Source organism: Haemaphysalis longicornis, unplaced genomic scaffold, assembly GCF_048455015.1.
Source record: "Haemaphysalis longicornis isolate Haplotype H1 unplaced genomic scaffold, Haemaphysalis longicornis Haplotype H1 scaffold_3, whole genome shotgun sequence".
NCBI lineage: Eukaryota > Metazoa > Arthropoda > Arachnida > Ixodida > Ixodidae > Haemaphysalis > Haemaphysalis longicornis.
The window spans coordinates 77,425,603-77,441,695 of record NW_027526335.1 but is presented as its reverse complement, the minus strand read 5'-3'; the positions used below and the strand labels follow the sequence as shown (position 1 = coordinate 77,441,695).

At 47.4% G+C, this 16,093-nt stretch overlaps 1 long non-coding RNA gene across 1 annotated transcript in view; it reads right to left on the bottom strand.

Annotated features, from left to right (window-relative positions):
- LOC144174674 (uncharacterized) overlaps window positions 1–15,859 on the bottom strand; it is a 52,309-nt gene extending 36,450 nt beyond the window's left edge. Inside the window, exon 1 of the long non-coding RNA XR_013323508.1 lies at window positions 15,668–15,859. This is a non-coding gene — a long non-coding RNA (uncharacterized LOC144174674). The remainder of the gene's footprint in view (window positions 1–15,667) is intronic.
- Between the last annotated feature and the right edge of the window lie 234 nt (window positions 15,860–16,093).

Here is a 16,093-nt window from a genome sequence, read left to right as displayed (position 1 = left end):
TGTAGGAATATTCGTGCTCTAAACAACAAGCGGAAAGCATTTGCCGGATACAAGGAAAACTACACAAAGTTTACTCAATACTACACAAGAAATGTGCAAAACATGCGCTCAACAATTAACAGTTATTCAAGAGAAAGGAAAATAAACGACAACAAGAACAAAAAGAAATTCACATGGAATCACTACGCCCGAAATAGGCGAACAACGATGGGTGAAAAAGATTTGAATCGGCTGTTGATGCCATATGTCCGCGAAGGTGATTCCACTCGGTGGAGTTTACGGGAGGAAAGAATAAATAAATAAGTTTGCGTTCGCAAAAAAAATCTTCGCAACTTTGTATGCGGGGTCGACACGTGAAGAGCGGTAAGATGGCCTTGAGATTAGCTGACTGGCTAAACGCTGGTGGGGATAAATTTTATTGAATAAGCATAGACGGAAAACTTTTCTTCGTAATGATAACAACGGCAATTGCAGAGTTAACTTCATTTGTGTTCCGCTAGCAGTTCTGTTTTATTTTACAGGACGAAACGGACAGCGTTATTATGGACAAGTTCGACGGTATGCTGCAGAGAAGCTTGATCCGGATCCCATATTGAGGCGGCATATTCTAATTTTGGTCTGAAAATAATTTTTTTAAACTAACACCTTTCATGAAACCGGGGCTTTGCGGGAGTTTCGCCGGAGGTAGCCTAATGTGCGGTTGTCATTACCGGTTATATTCTATGTGTGCCTTCCACGTGACAGTTGAAGTTACAATTACACCTAAATAACGATAAGATGAGACGGCTTTCATCTGGGTGCCACTGAGGTTGTAAACTGAATGTGCTTCGTTTTGTCGAGAAAACCGCATTAATTTGCATTTGTCAGGGTTCAGTTGCATTTTCCCAGTTTCGTACCACCGTCTAGGTCTGACTGCAGGAAAAGCTGGCCAGTATCATTCCCTATTTCTTGATAAAGGACGCATTTGTCACCGGGGAGCTGGATATAAGAGGAAACGTACTTCGGAAGATCATTAATGCATATTAAAAACAGTAGTAGACCTAACATTGAGCCCTGTGGCACCCCTGATGTTACAGAAATCAAAGGGGAGTCGTAGTTATTCAGAGCAACGTATTTAAGGCGGCAGTGAGAAAATATTCAAGCCAGGCTAATAATTTCGTATCTATTTTCAGCGTCAAAAGTTTCAACATTAATAAACGATGATAAACCTTACCAACGGCTTTCGAAAGATCGAGAAAAACACAGCCTACCCTGGATTGTTTGTCTAGCGTGGTATTATCGAGAAATTAGTAAATTGTCGAGGCATTAATCAAGGCAGATCCAGCAGCGACGGCTCACCATCCGCTTTCTTACGAGGTCTCTATGGCGTCACGGAGTCCTGCCCGTGCGATTAGCGGCCGTTAACCGAAGCCATCGCAAAGATACATCACTGTGCGATTATAGTGGGGCCTCTAGTTCCGTTCGGTCGCATCATATGAAGGCTAACGTGCAGTCTGATAACAATAGTTTAGCGGTAGCCCATATTACGTCACTGTGGCGTGAAATTTTTTTTTGTAGTATTTCTTATTTTTTTGTTTGAAAAATCTCATTCGTGGCTGGATTGGAGCTGAGTGAGCTACTAAAGGCTAATTCTTTTAATCTGAACAGGGTTGTATTTTCTCTTCGTGACCTCTTTAAGTTGGCTCGGAAGCATTTCTGTGAGACGTTCTGTAATAATGCAGTCGGTCACCTCGCCATAGGATCTTGAAGGATACCGAGACCTATTCTGCGGACAATGTATGGCCAACGCTACTATGTGAGGTCTACGAACGTCATGCCGGACGAAAAGCTTCACCCGAACCCATTCGTTGTCCCCGAATTTTTTCGCATCACCCTCCCGCCAAGTTTTCTATCTTCCCTTACTTAGCTGATAGGGTTTATCGGAAGTCCCCATTTTTATAATCAACCATCCTGTGTCATCACATGGCCAGCCCAAGTGCACTTTTTTTCTGTTAATTTGACCTACTGCTTGCTCATGTGAGGAGTACAAGGAAACACCGTCCGCGGTCTCCAGTCAGGCAGTGACGGATCATACTAACTAAGCAGCAAAATGAAAAAAACAGGAGCGATATCTTAATCTCGAAAGGAGATCGTATAGGGCTGCATAATGACGCATGAGCACGCATTTCAGTGGGATGGCACGCCATGCACACTTTCCTTGAGGCGAGAGATCGTCCCCAACCGAAGGGCAGTGACGCGTCAATTGCCAGAATCATAACACCATTTTCTTGAAAAGGCCCAAGGGCAGCTCCTACGCTCTTGTTTTATTACAAATACCAGCCCTCGGTAAGTAGCTTTACTCTATTCTGACCCGGACGGGCGCTGTTTTTTTTTTTGTTTTTTTAGGGGGGGGGGGGGGGGGGGGCACAATTACTGACACACTTTTGAATTTCCCGCCACACAGCGCCAGCAGCGACGGGACTGGTGAGGTACCGAAAACGGAGTAATCAGGCTGATAACGCCGTGCTAGGATTAGAGAGGCGCGGTCAAGCGGAACCGTAGGCACGAATACGGTTCTACAATCGTGTTTATTAGTAGCACGGTTAGTCGGCTGCCACCAATCTCATAAACGAGTCGCTGTGTCGTTATAGGGGCGGTGCGAGAATGTAAGTGGTGAGTCGCAACTTCTTCATCTGTTCTTCCTTTTATGTAGTTTGGTTGTTTTGAAGATCGCACGAAAATTGATGTGCCAGTTATCCCGACATGGCAAGCTTCGAAACGAACACAACTTGTTGGTCTTCATGGTCCCGTTAGCGGGAGCAATTGCGGGTCTTACCCTGCGTAAACTGTGGAGGAATATGTGCATTTGTTTCTGTGTATATGTCTCCAGTTAAATTTAGAATAGATGCGACTCTATAAGGCGGATCGGTCGATCTATGTGGAAGAGATGATCGGATGTAACGGTGGCTGACTGGCTCTTTCGCCGACGGGACGTAGTAGACGACGGTCTACTCCAAGCAAAAGCAAGATGTACAATATCTACAATTTGTTTACACTACGTATTTACAACTCTCAAGGCTCACCATCGCAGAAAAGAGGTCGGGAAAGGCCTGCGTCGAGCGGTTCTCCCCTCTATTCTCAAAAAAACATCAAACTCTTCGGTTTTATCACCAAAACCCCGCCCACAAAAGGGACGTCACAATTTGAGAGTGGGGATGGCCTGTTGATTTACCCACATTGGGTTCCTGATTGGCCACAGTGACAAACAAACAAAATAGTAACGTGACTTTCCTTTCTCACTATGATATGGAAACTCGAAAGTGTTCCGCAAAATACAAATATAACACAAATAAAAACCAACCATTTTGGCTCAGCAATCCAGTAGACAGCTCCTCCTCCATCAGGCGCGAGTGCAAAGACTTTCTGCAGTATAGGTGCTTTCTCCTTACAACAGATGGTTAAAGAACCCACTCGAGTTCAAGCCACTCTTGATATCGTTTGGACTACTCACCCTCAACGCACTACAGTGAACGCTCTTGACGAGATAAGTGACCGCGAATTAGTACAGTTTAATTTTGACTTTGCCTCAACTTCTCAAAGAAATAAAAAACAACAAATTCATTTACGATTATTCCAAATCAAACCTGTTCACGATCAACGAGTTCCTAAATATTTCGCTGGTAAAAGACGAACATACTTTCAAATCTAGAACGGTAAAAACCGGGTTTTTTTTTATTTAAGGAAGCCTTGTTGCATGTCAAGGGTCACTTTGTTCCGAAATTACGTATCTGGCCTTCAATTCAGAATCCTTGGTTTGCACGTCATGTAAAACGAGCTATTGGGGAAAAGAAACGAGTCTTCAAAGCTGCTCAGCGTTTGAATCAGCCTGATTCCTGGCATAATTATAAGCAAGCGTCACGTAACTGCAACGCCGCAATTAAAAGAGCAAAGACTTGCTTTTTTAACAAAACCTTGCCTGGTTTGCTCTAGGACAACCCGAAGCAATTCTGGAACACCATTAATCCTAAGAAACGTAATGGGAGCAACACCACCGCTTCAACAAATAGACTTCTTTCCCCTGTAGATATAGCCGAGACACATGACACAACATTCTCCTCTGTCTTCACCACCGAAAGCTCTCCACTGCCTCTGCATGTTGCCTCTCATCCTGAGTGCTCCGTAATGCCCGATTTTTTGGTAACCTTAGAGGGTGTTTCAAGATCCACACAACGTTTACGTAACCAATGTAGTCCCGGTCCTGATCAAATATCATCTAAATTATTAAGGCTAACGTTAATGTCGTCTTCCTCTCTTCTTTTCAAGTTGTTTCAGCAATCTCTGGACGAAAAAATCTTGCCTAACGTCTGGAAGTTAGCTTGCATTGTTCCCACTTATAAGGCCGGTGACCACACCGACTTTTCTAGTTACATGCCCATATCTTCGACATCTACCCCTGCAAAATTTTGGAACGTGTTTTGTAGACTAATATCTGTCTTCAAACAATTTACTTTTTCCAGATCAGCACGGTTTTCAACATGGAATATCCTACGAATCTCAGCTGTTCGAATTCACAACGAATATCCGCACCAGTACACATTCAGGCAACCAAACTGACGCAGTTTTTGTGGAATTTTCCAAGGCTTTTGATTTAGTCCCTCTTTAGAGCCTAGTATCAAAATTACACAGCTTCTACCTCAACAACGCCACAATAATGTGGATAAAAATTTCTTAATGAATATATATATATATCAGGGCGTCACAATTAATAATGCCATCTCATCACCTGTTTCAGTTGAATCCGGGGTGCCTCAAGGTTCTGTGTTTGGTGCGCTATTATTTTTGGTGCACATCAATGACATCCCTGACTTCATTTCATCTAAGATCCGTTTCTATACTGACGATTGTGTTCTGTACCGCGAAGTTAACTGCATCAATGATTCTCTACTACTACAAAACGACTTAAACGCCCTATAATCCTTGTGCACCAAGTGGCTAATGCGTATAAAAATTGATAAGACTAAAGGCATGACATTCGCGAAAGTACGGTCACGTCTCACCTTTGATCATTATATTTATGACTCCAACGTTGTGCGTGCAACCCATTACAAATTCGTAGGCGTAATTCTCACACCCAATCTTATATGGAACCCCCACTTCGACTACATTACAAGCAAAGCCAGCAAGACCCTTGGACTTCTACTTAAATAACTTTACATGGCTACAACAAAAACCAAACTCACTGCATACACCTCATTTGTAAGAACGCAACTCTAATACGCGGCTATCATCTCAAACCCTCATAAAACCTTCCAAGCAACCTGTATATTCTGCGGTAACCTATATACCCTGTTTCGCATGGTGTGGTAGAGCTCCAAAACCCCCCATCTCAACCCCAGACATAAACAGGGATCGGCCTGGCCGGACAATTCTAACCTCTCTCACAAGCGAGACCTGGTAAACAGACCCAGTCTGCCATTGAAGAATTAAGTTTCCCCGACTAGGAAGACCCCCCAAGGGCTAGGTGCCCCTACTAGCAGGCCCAGTTGGCTATTTTGATTATAGCCGTAAGTAGCTCTTCTATTGTCTTCTCTGAAAAGGGGTGTCTTTCTTGGTGCAGCAATGCCCACCCTGTTAATTTAACATTGCTAGGGCGAGCCACGTCGGTCGTCTGGCAGCCAGGCTCGGCGATTTTCAAAAGCTCTTGCGCGATTTCAAACGGAATGTCCGCTGCACGTATTTTACTGCTTGCTCCAAAAGTAGATCACTTTTACGAGTAAAGAAAACGCGAAGTCATTGCCACGCGGTGTTTATACCCTCTCATGGGATCACGTGCTAGATTCGTGTTTCTTTCTTTGCAATTTTTAACAGTGAAGCTGTTTAGCAAATCGTAATTTTTCGTGTACGCAGTTAAAAATACCAAGAAATTGCCGAAATCGCGCACGTGAGCGCGGGCCTCACAGCGATCGAGCGCTCTTGCGTGCGTGCCTCGCGACGACCGCCCAGCGCCCCTGATGCACTTTTGTCAAGCCAATCATACCTAGTTAAGGAGATTGGCCAAGATTGGTAAAAAAAAAAAGTAAACACTCCAGCGTTTTCCGTAATCGTGGCAACACTTGCTCGGAACGAGAAAGACACGTCATAGCGGACACCCCTCCAATGTGATGTCGAATGATTAGCACTTCTAAAAAAATGAAGGAAGTTCACACTTATACCAACAATTACGGAGTAAAGGTCGTTGCGGCAGCGAAAAAGAAGCAAATCGGCTGCAATCGTGGAATTAAACCTTCGTGATGGTAGTGAAGGTTGCCTACAGCTTCGCTACCTTCAAGTCTTACGCGTTAGTGCGACCTTCCTTAATTTTTTGTTGTTGTTGTCTAGGCTTTTACAAAAAACCTCGCAAAAGCAATAAAAATTAGTTGTTAGTCAGCGCCCTGTTTGCGCCCTATTCTCTTCTCGTGTCGTGTTGTTTGCTCTGTTAGTAGGCTATTTTCATTAAACCTTCATTCAATAAGCAATCCTATAATAATAGGATACCCCTTTCCTATTGCTGATTCTGCACCCGACATTTAGCTTTCTTTCATCCGTGATCATTCTTGTTATCGTTGTTCGAGCATTTTTTGTTGCCTTCAGCAAAAACTTTTCGTTACGTTGGATTCATTCCAGTTTTCACTCGCTCGCAGCCCAAGCTGGCTTAGTGCATGGTACGGGCGGGTTGTTCATCTTGTTCGTCTACGCCCACATTAAACCATGACCTAGAGTCAAGTGATGTTCACGATAAGGGAAGTCATAAAATCCCGCTCAGAGGAAGAGAGAAAACACCCATCGCTGGAACTGCGGCCGTCCTGTCGGCTACCTTGGCGGCTCGCCTAATTATCTATTGAACAAAGATTAGTCATCGGCTATTGAACGACAGGTGAACCGAGGACGCCACCAGAATTTTCTTGGTCCGTTGCAGACGAGATGATGTGCGGCTGTTTAGTCGTCACCTTAGTTTGCAGTCATTTTAATTGCTTTGCGCTCCCACCTCGGTCTGGTCTTTGCCTCAGGGCCTCAGTGTGACAAGGGCAAGATTACTTTTTCAGCCAGAAGCAACTTTGTGTGTCGGTTTTTGTAGCGTGAGCTACACTGGCCGAGGTTGAGCAGTTTCGTGTGGCTCCTGGAGAGCCGTGCTGCGCATGCGCGAGGAGCAGTGACGTCTCACGGCGCACAGCTGGGGCACCGGAGCCACCGCCGCCGTGACTGAATTGGAATTTAATTGGATTTGATTGATTTAGATTGGATTGTATTGCATTAGCTCACGCTACGTATATCCTGGCATAGCCGAGAGCCACTGTTTATTTTTTTCTGATCGTTGTAGAGGGGGGGGGGGGGGGGGCTATTAAAGGGGGGCCTTAGTGCTCCATTGTGCGAAAAACTGTCGTCTTTGTTGTTGCTGTTGTAGTTGCTGTCAAGTACAGAAAATGGCTTATGATAACGATGATGACAAAAAATGGCCGCCGCAGTAAGGAGTAAACAATTTCATATTTTTTGTACCCACATCCTAAAGCACGAACTGGAAAAAGGTCGCCCAAGGACCTGCAGCAGCTACCGCGCACGGTTTGCGGACGTTTGCACAGATCTTTGACGCCAGGGAATTCAGGAAAATTAAAGCGTTCCACTCAACATGAAAGCTGTCGGAAGGGCAGAGCAGTGATTCGCCATAACGGGATGTGGCGTCGTTTATCCGCCCACTGCTAACAATCATCATACTGTTCGCCTCCTTGTCTCCCTCCTTGATCTCTCGATGAATTGAACGGAGGTTTGTCCAATGCAATTCAAATTTGCCGCCTTTGCAGTGCTTACGCGCCTTCTGCCTGGAACAGCGCGAGCGGGATCTCGCACGTGCCGGCGCTTTGCTGCGCAGTTTGGAACTCGTCGTTCTTGGCGGCCACTTTTTAAAGCAAAGCTTTCTACCTCTACCAGCCAACGGTTCTTTCGTGGTGTGTGGGACAAGAAACTACCAATGCGGCTGAGGAGGCGGAGGGCGCTTTTCACTCACGGAGCACAGTGTAGACGGCACGGCGATACGGCGCTACTACCCAGCGTTCCCCGTGCTCACCCCGGCGGGCGCATCGGCGGGACCGTTCCGTCGGCTTTGTCGTCTGCTTTAGCGGCGGTGTTGGACCTGCTTTGGCGCAAATTCGCGTCCATGGAGCGCTTACTTCACTCGACTTGAGTAACTTGTTCCACAGCACCTCCTGGGTAAATCGCACCCGACGGAATTATGTGGTCGTACGGCAAAGATGCGTTAAGGATTGGTTTGCAGAGCCGGAAATCAAAATGTAGATACCACTTACAGACATCTGGCCGCTAGAGAAACGCCACCTTTTGCGCACTGCTTGTCACGAATGGGACTGCGTTTTCTGAAGTGCTGAATACCAATTCGGTTGGGTTGTATTTTAACGGGTACTACAAAAAACGAATGGAGCAACTGGTTCTGATAAATATCGATAGTAAAAGTTTCGTCAGCTTTCTCGCAATTCTCAAACTTACGGAACTATTTAGTTTAAATCTGTATAAATGGGAATCACTAAGCTCACATGCCGGATTGTTTCGGTGTATGCGCTTATGTCGCGCAGTGTTTAGCCCCGAGCTAGCACATCAGGATGGCTAGGTTCCTCTGTCTCACCCTTTGAAACACGCTCTCCGTTTCTTCCGACGGACGGTCAGGCTACAGTGGCGGCGTCCGCCGCTCGAGCCCGGCCGTGGCCGACGGTGCTGTGTTCGGTACACCGCCCCCGCGAACCCCAGGTTGTGGGGGTCGTTCGGAGCTTTGCTTTCCAACCACCTTCACGGCGTGGATTGGAGCCAATTTTTTCGCTTGCTATCATAAAAACCAACCCAACGGGCGTTCCTAGCTAAATGGATGCGGATGCTGCTGATTATATACGCAGATCTTGCCTCAAACGTACCTGCAGTTTTCTTTTCGCTAAACAACGGGGAGATGCATGACAAGCACCAGCAGTTCAGAAGTTTCGAACGGTTATAACTCTATAAACCACTTGGTTTTCGAAGTCTATGTGTTACGCCGTTAGAGTACGCCGTGAGGCGCCACTTTGGTCCGTTATCTCGCAGCTGCGCCTGATTCCGGCAGTCGCGTGACATTGTGACAGTGAGCTACGACGACAAGGCGAGCCCCTAAAGTGCTCTGCGCTTAATGGAAACACGGTTGAGTTTGCAGGCGGATCGACCGTGGGTATGCACAGTAAGAGCCCAGCGCGTTACCACTGCGCTATCTCGTCGCGTTGCCAGTGGTGAAAGAAAAGTTAAACCACTGCGTGAAGCGTGACAAGCGAACGTGTCGGTACGTGAGTAGAGCAGGCGCCCCCCATCCGCGCAGAACCCGCATTCTTGGTAAGCTGTGGCGTAAGTCACGAGCCTTCGGAGTGAAGTATTTCTCACCTCAGGACGAAGAAACGAAAGCGAAAGAAGAGACGCAAATATAACGTAGCAGAAAGAAGCCGTTCAAGCAATTCGCTTCAAAAGACGACGAAACAAAAGCCAATAAATGAAGAGAGCTCACACTAACGCGTAACACTTAAGGTAGCGAAGCTGTACGCAACCTTCATGACCATCACGCACGAAGTTGAAGTCCACGATGGCAGCCGATTTTCTTATTCTTCGCTGCCGCATGCAACGACCTTCTACTCCACCATTGTTGCTATAATTCTGAGCTTCTTTCATTATTGTGGAAGTGATAATCATTGGACATCACCTTGGAGGGGCATACGCTATGACGTGTCTTTGTCGTTCCGAGCAAGTATTGCCACGATTGCGACGGACGCTGCAGCTTTTTTTTTTCTTTTTTTGCCGATATCGGCCAATCTTCCTAGATGGGTATGCGTGACTTGACAAGCTTGCCCAGGGGACGCTGGGCGGTCGTCGCGAGGCACGCACACACGAGCGCTAGGCATTTTCTTGGTATTGTTAACTGCCTGGTAGTCGCCGCGATGCCCTCGCTCACGTGCACGCGCTCCCGCGCGCGCGCGCGCCAATTCCTTGGTATTTTTAACTGTGGACACAAAAAATTACGATTCGCTAAACAGCTTGGCTGCTAAAAAAATGACGCCCGCCGCCTCCCCTCGCGGGAACCCTGGTGTGATGCGACGCTGAAGGGGGTTCCATTGGCGTCGCATCAAGCAATCGTCGGGTACGGCAAGAGAGCAAGCGCAAGCGCAAGCGCGGGCGACCGTCGACTGAGAGACCGGCCGGAGCGCGGCACTCCGCTTCTATGCGCAGCGCGCCCGAAGGAGGGGAGACCGCGGAGAGAGTACTGCACATGCGCACAGTGCGCAGCCGTGCGCAGCGCGACCGCAGATGTTGGGAGAGAGTGTTCGCTATTGGAGAGAGGAGAGGAGGCGAGCGGAGGAGAGACGCAGCTGTGCGGACGCGGATGACGCACGCACGCAGGACAGGGCCGCCGGCAAGAGATGCTCCTCAGCGTCGCATCTAAAAAATAAACCCAGTTTCACGCAGTGTGAAATCAGCTGAAACGGCGGAGCTGTGGGTTGTCTTTACGAAGATTCCGTTTTGCTTCGACTTCTTCCTTGGGGGCAATGTTGTTTTCGCGACTAAATTTTATACGATTCTTTCCGGGTGGTTTCGATAAAATTTAAACCATCTTCCCGCTAGGGGAGCCATGGGGTAGATGCAGCGCATCGGGGGTTGCCGTTGCGTTTCCGTTATGTTAGCGATGTCAGCGTGTGGATTGCTGTTGTTGTGCATCCTATTTACGCAGCATGTTCACCCCCGATGCGTCGCATCTACCCCATGGTTCCCCTCGCGGGAAGATGGTGTAAATTTTTAACCGAGCGCAAGCTGCGCGCTAACGCACAGCTGGCACGGCAATGGGAGCGAACGCAGCCAAGCGCAAGCTGCGCGCTGACCGTGCTGACGCACAGATGGCGCTGCGGTGAGAGCGGCGGAGCGCGCAGCTGCCGCGGCGAGGAGAATGGGGGAGGGATGCGGACTACGCCGCGACAACGACGCGGGACAAGGCGAGTTAAAGAGATGCGTTGCATCTAAAAGAACACCTGCAACCGTTTTCTGTAGCCATACTCCCCCGGTAGATGGCCATGTGTTGAACGCAGAGAGTAAATCTGCGTTGTTTACAACTTCACTGTGAGCTAACTAATCAAGACAGGTAAATGAGTCTCGGCGTAATGGTAGAGCCGTCTTAGCGGCTCATTTCGAAATCCCTTGTTGTGGGGCACTTTCGATAACACACGAGTTAGAGTCGGTTTCTGTAATCATACTCCCTTCGTAGGCGCCCATGCTCCGCTACAAAACAGGCAATGTGGGAAAGCCAGCTTACAGAAAACGCAAATGCATTTCTGGAAAGGCGATTTTTCGGGAGCAATACAAGCCGTTTTATATCAATATATGGAGACCCTATGACCTTTTAGGGCGCACGCCCGTCCCTGGGCTGAGCCTCGTCGTCGTCGTCGTCGTTACCGAGAGAACGATGGCAAGACCGATGAGTGAAAGATAGCAGAGGAGGAGGCTGTCGCGAAATTGGATGGGGAGGGTGGTTCGCCGTGGCGGCGCGAGACGCTTCTTCCAAAGTGTGCAGGGTGGGGGATGAGGGGGCAGTATGCTGTGCCCGCACGAGGACTGCGCGACGCTTGGCGAAAACGTGAGGGGGGCGTGCACGTGACGATGATGTGCATTCGCTTAAGACGCAGTTCGTGGTCCCTCCCTGAGAAGCACTTCGCGCCGCCGACGCACAGGCTCACCATAGCTCCCGTCAAGAGAACTTACGAGTAAGAGCTGACTCAGCGCACTGCAGCCATCAGGAGTGAGTGCTGATCTGCGAGTGAGGCAACCGGTCGTGGACACTAAACTTTTTTACACCCTTTTAGCCAAAAAGGGTGTAGCATAAGTGGAAAAAGGGTGTTGGGAGGCCTTCACACCCTTTTTCCACTTATGCTACACTTTTTTCATAGCTCTACACCCTTTCCGTGTGAAAAAAAGGGTGTTGATCAACTTCAACACCCTTGGTTTTTGTTAGGGTGTTGAAAGGGTGTGGAAAAGGTGTTCAGCTGTTCATTGAATAAGGCCGCGCTTGGATGCAAATAGCACTGTAAAGAAGAAGACATCCCCTCATAAACTCCTCTACTCGCAAGAAATACGCAAGAAAAGAATAATTGCTGTTATGCAATGATCGCTTGTTTCCATATGCGGTGCACCTCATGCCCCAAGTTTAGCTTTGGCACGTGAAACACAAACTTGAACCTTCAAAATTAAAAAAAGGCTATAGTCGTGTGGCGAAAAGGGCGGCTGCAACACGCTTGGCTCTCTGTATAGGTTGTTGAAACGGTGTGAGATAGGTGTTCAGTTGCAAAAAAAGAACAGGGGAGCCGGGGGTCGACCTAGTTTCTTCCGGTGTTGCTAAGTTTTGTTATGTTTGCTAAGCTTCGCAATGATCTTGTTAAGCTAGGATGACCGCTGAGGGGTGAGGCCAAGTTTAACCAGATTTTACATGGCTGTTCCAGTGTTCCCCCTTCTCCCCCTCCCCCCCCCCCCCCCCCACTGCCAGGGGATCTAAGGGGGAAACAAGCTCCCCAGCTATGCTGTTTCTCCAGCCTTGCACCACTATTGAAAGCTGCGCCAATTTTTTTGCCTTTTAGAATCCAAAAAAGACTAGTACCTTTGAAATGGTATAGTAGGAGGTGCGCATACGCATACGCCCCTTCTGCTCACACTCTAGCAAGCTTGAAAGCCGACTTCACTGTTATAATACCCTATCTGCGGTGGTGCGCCCTTCACAGGGGCTACAGTTCTTTTTCTTTGTATTTTTTGCTAACGCCACTGAAACTAGCCCAAGCTTAAAGAGCTTCACTGGTAATAAATTGTGCCAATTCATATTGCTTTAAACATTGTGAGGTACAAAACACTCCCCGCTTGTAGAAAATGTTCAGTCCACCCATGTAAACAGGTACAAAATGCCTCCAAATATGGAGGACTCTTCACCTTATTTCTTAGTTCGCGGTCTTTTCTTACACCCTTTTTCTTTGCGCCCTTTTTCTTAGTTTCGAACACCCTAATTTGTAGCTTTACACCCTTCTGGAAAAAAGGCTGTTGAAATAATTAGCACCCTTTTTGAAGGGTGTAGAGATGGCGGGAAAGATTTGTTCGATATTTAATAAAATTCTATCAGTTATGGAATACAAAAACTACCTCGTGATTAAAACGTTTTTGCGAATCCGCGCGTTGATTTGTATTTTCTCATAGTAAAATCCATACTTCCAAAATTAGCGCTAAAATATCTGTTTTTTGCTACAAGCCCACCGACTCAATCGGGGGCCTTTCCTCTGCTGGATATAAAAGCAAGAACAGCACATGTACTACGAAGTAAGTATGCGGTCCCTGTACCGCTTGCATCCCGTTTTTGTTGTTGTTGTTGTTGTTCAATTCATTTGTGTTCCAACCGTAACTTGTGCGTATTGACTGTTTGTGTTGAATGCTGCGCCCTTCGCCGATTCACATTCCCACTCCTAATGCCCGATGCTTAACACCCTTTTTTTGGGGTGTTGAGCATCCTCAACATCTTTTTTTAAGGGTGTTGAGCTCAACACCTTTTTTTCATCCGTACACCCTTTTTTTGCCAAAACACCTTTTAGGGGTGTTAGCCATGGGACAAGATTTTTACACCCTTTTCGGCCAAAGAGGGTGTAAATAAGTTTAGTGTGTGCGCTTCGTCAGCCGCTGCAGCTAAACGAGCTGCCAGAGCGGAGGCCCAGCACCCCGGACGCCAGAACCCCGAGTGAGTGCTGAACAATGAGCGAGGCAACCGGTGCATGTGCTTGGTCAGCCAATATGCAAATACAAGTTTTCTTTAACCATACAAATATGTCCGTGTGAAATTCTTTGCCTCAACATACTTTGCACAGTCAAAACAGCTAAACTGCTGCGCCCAAATATCGCATTAGGGAGTATATCGTAATCGCCATCCATTTTTTTTTTATTTTTGTTAATTTTTCAATTCTGGGAACTGTTTTTTTTACGTAGCGGTGAAACCTGCTCCATTGAGAGCTTGACACGATACCAGCACAGCCCGTCGTCAAGGCCAGCGCTAGAACAGCTTCGTAAATACGAGGTACGCGAATACGATGTACCAGTAAAGACGTTGGTAGGTATAGCCAGCCTTTCACCTTTAAAGCGCGTAAACAGACTTAAGTGCCCGGAGAAATTTCTCCGGATGCTTCTATGAATTCATTTCTTTTTTCTTCGTGCTGTTCTCGTCCGAAGCGATTACATAAAAGCACTTTGGAACAATTTCGGCGGCAATCGTTGACGTGTAGGGTCTTGACAATTTTCGCGGGATAATCACATCCGTTTAGGGTCGATCGGGAGGATCGGCTGCTTTCAATAGAACTTGTTTTGTTAGAAAAGTTAAGGTGAGCGGCCAAAGTGCTGGTCTTCCACAGCTTCGCACAGGGTTACTATGAGGCGGGTGCGCAGAGCGAGTCTGACACCGGTTACGCCGTAGAATCTTCTGTCCCCCATAATCAGCCCGAGCGACCCTTTTTAAAGACGGTAGTCTTTCTTGGGCTACTTAAACGCAGAAATTTTGGTCTGTCTGTCTGTCTGTCTGTCTGTCTGTGACTCGATTCAGCCACCCGGCCAAAGTAAAACAATGCCTGCGCAATAGTCTTATATAGTCACAGCTAAATCTACACATATTAGCCCGTGTAATGTTCATACTTGTCAACATTATTGAAGAAGAACAAGACATTACGGAAATATAAAACAGCAGATTAATACAGACGTGATATTATCAGTGTTACTTTATAAAAAACCATACATGCTTGATTTTTGCGAAATCAAATACTTCATGAAATGCAAAAAAAAAATTCACTCAGCCGTCGACTGCTGTCGCCCGCGCCACTATAGCTTCTGGCGCCATTTTAAGAAATCAACCGGCAACAGTTACGGAAGGTTCCGCTAGATAGGTTCCACGTTCTTTTTCCAACGCACGTGGAGTAGGGAAACGCAGTTCTATAAACGTTGAAGTAGGGCGCCTCGATTCACGCGCGTCTTCTCCGTACGGCAGCGTTGGCATCCAGACACCCGGCTTGGAGCAGTGGAACGCGGTAAATTTAAAATGATTTTAGCAAACCTTTGGCGTCTTTACCTTGGGAGGAGCGCGACGCAAGAGGAACAAAATGAGAGGTGAGCGGGAAGGCGAAGGGAGGCATTTACTTGGCAAAAGTTGATAAAGACTATCGTCTTTTGTCGACATTTGCAACGAAAGGAGCGGATACGCGGCCATTTTTTTTTTTCCGCTGATGGGTTTGCAAATTTTATGCATTTGCGTTATTTTGTGGTTAGGACAGTTATAAACACCCCACACAGCTCGAGTTTACGCAGTGCACCCCGCTGCACCATGCGCCTCTATTCTAGGTTTAGCTCTCGAATTTTCGTTCGTTCATTCATTCATTCATTCATTCATTCATTCATTCATTCATTGCAACTTCACGACAAGGGCGCTTCGATAAGCCAGCTGACGTAAACTCGTTGCAATCTCTACGCACATGCTTCTGTCCTGACATGGTAGCCTCTTAACCCATCCGTAGAAATGTCACGCGGCGAAGTAGGCTCAAAAAGCCACACCCCGTTGGACGGTTCCTGTGCGGCGCAAGCTCACCGGATATGAATCGAACCAGCTCGTCCTTATCTTCTTTTTTCGGTGCGTGTCGACGACCTGTGCTGCCGTTGCTTGCAAACTCATGGCGCGAACACCGTCGGGGAAAGGGCTCGCCCACAGGTCCAGGAGATTATGGAGGAACGTGCAGTAGCGAGCATTCCGGATGCGCCTCTTGTGGAGTGGACAGCGGTGCGGAGGCTGCGATAAAGCGTGCGGCACATGAACTCTGTTTCCTGATACTTTCACCGAAAAGCACTGTCGCCAAGCCTTTGTGCTTCCTGTCGACCCCCGTGCGTGTGACTCAGCGTCGCTGATCGGTTTCGAGACGGAAGATTTTGCAGCGAAGTTGTAAATGACCATGGCATGGCAGGATTTGTCGTGCCAGTCCGTCAACGAAAGCAGTTCATGGCTAGTACCCGCTTATGC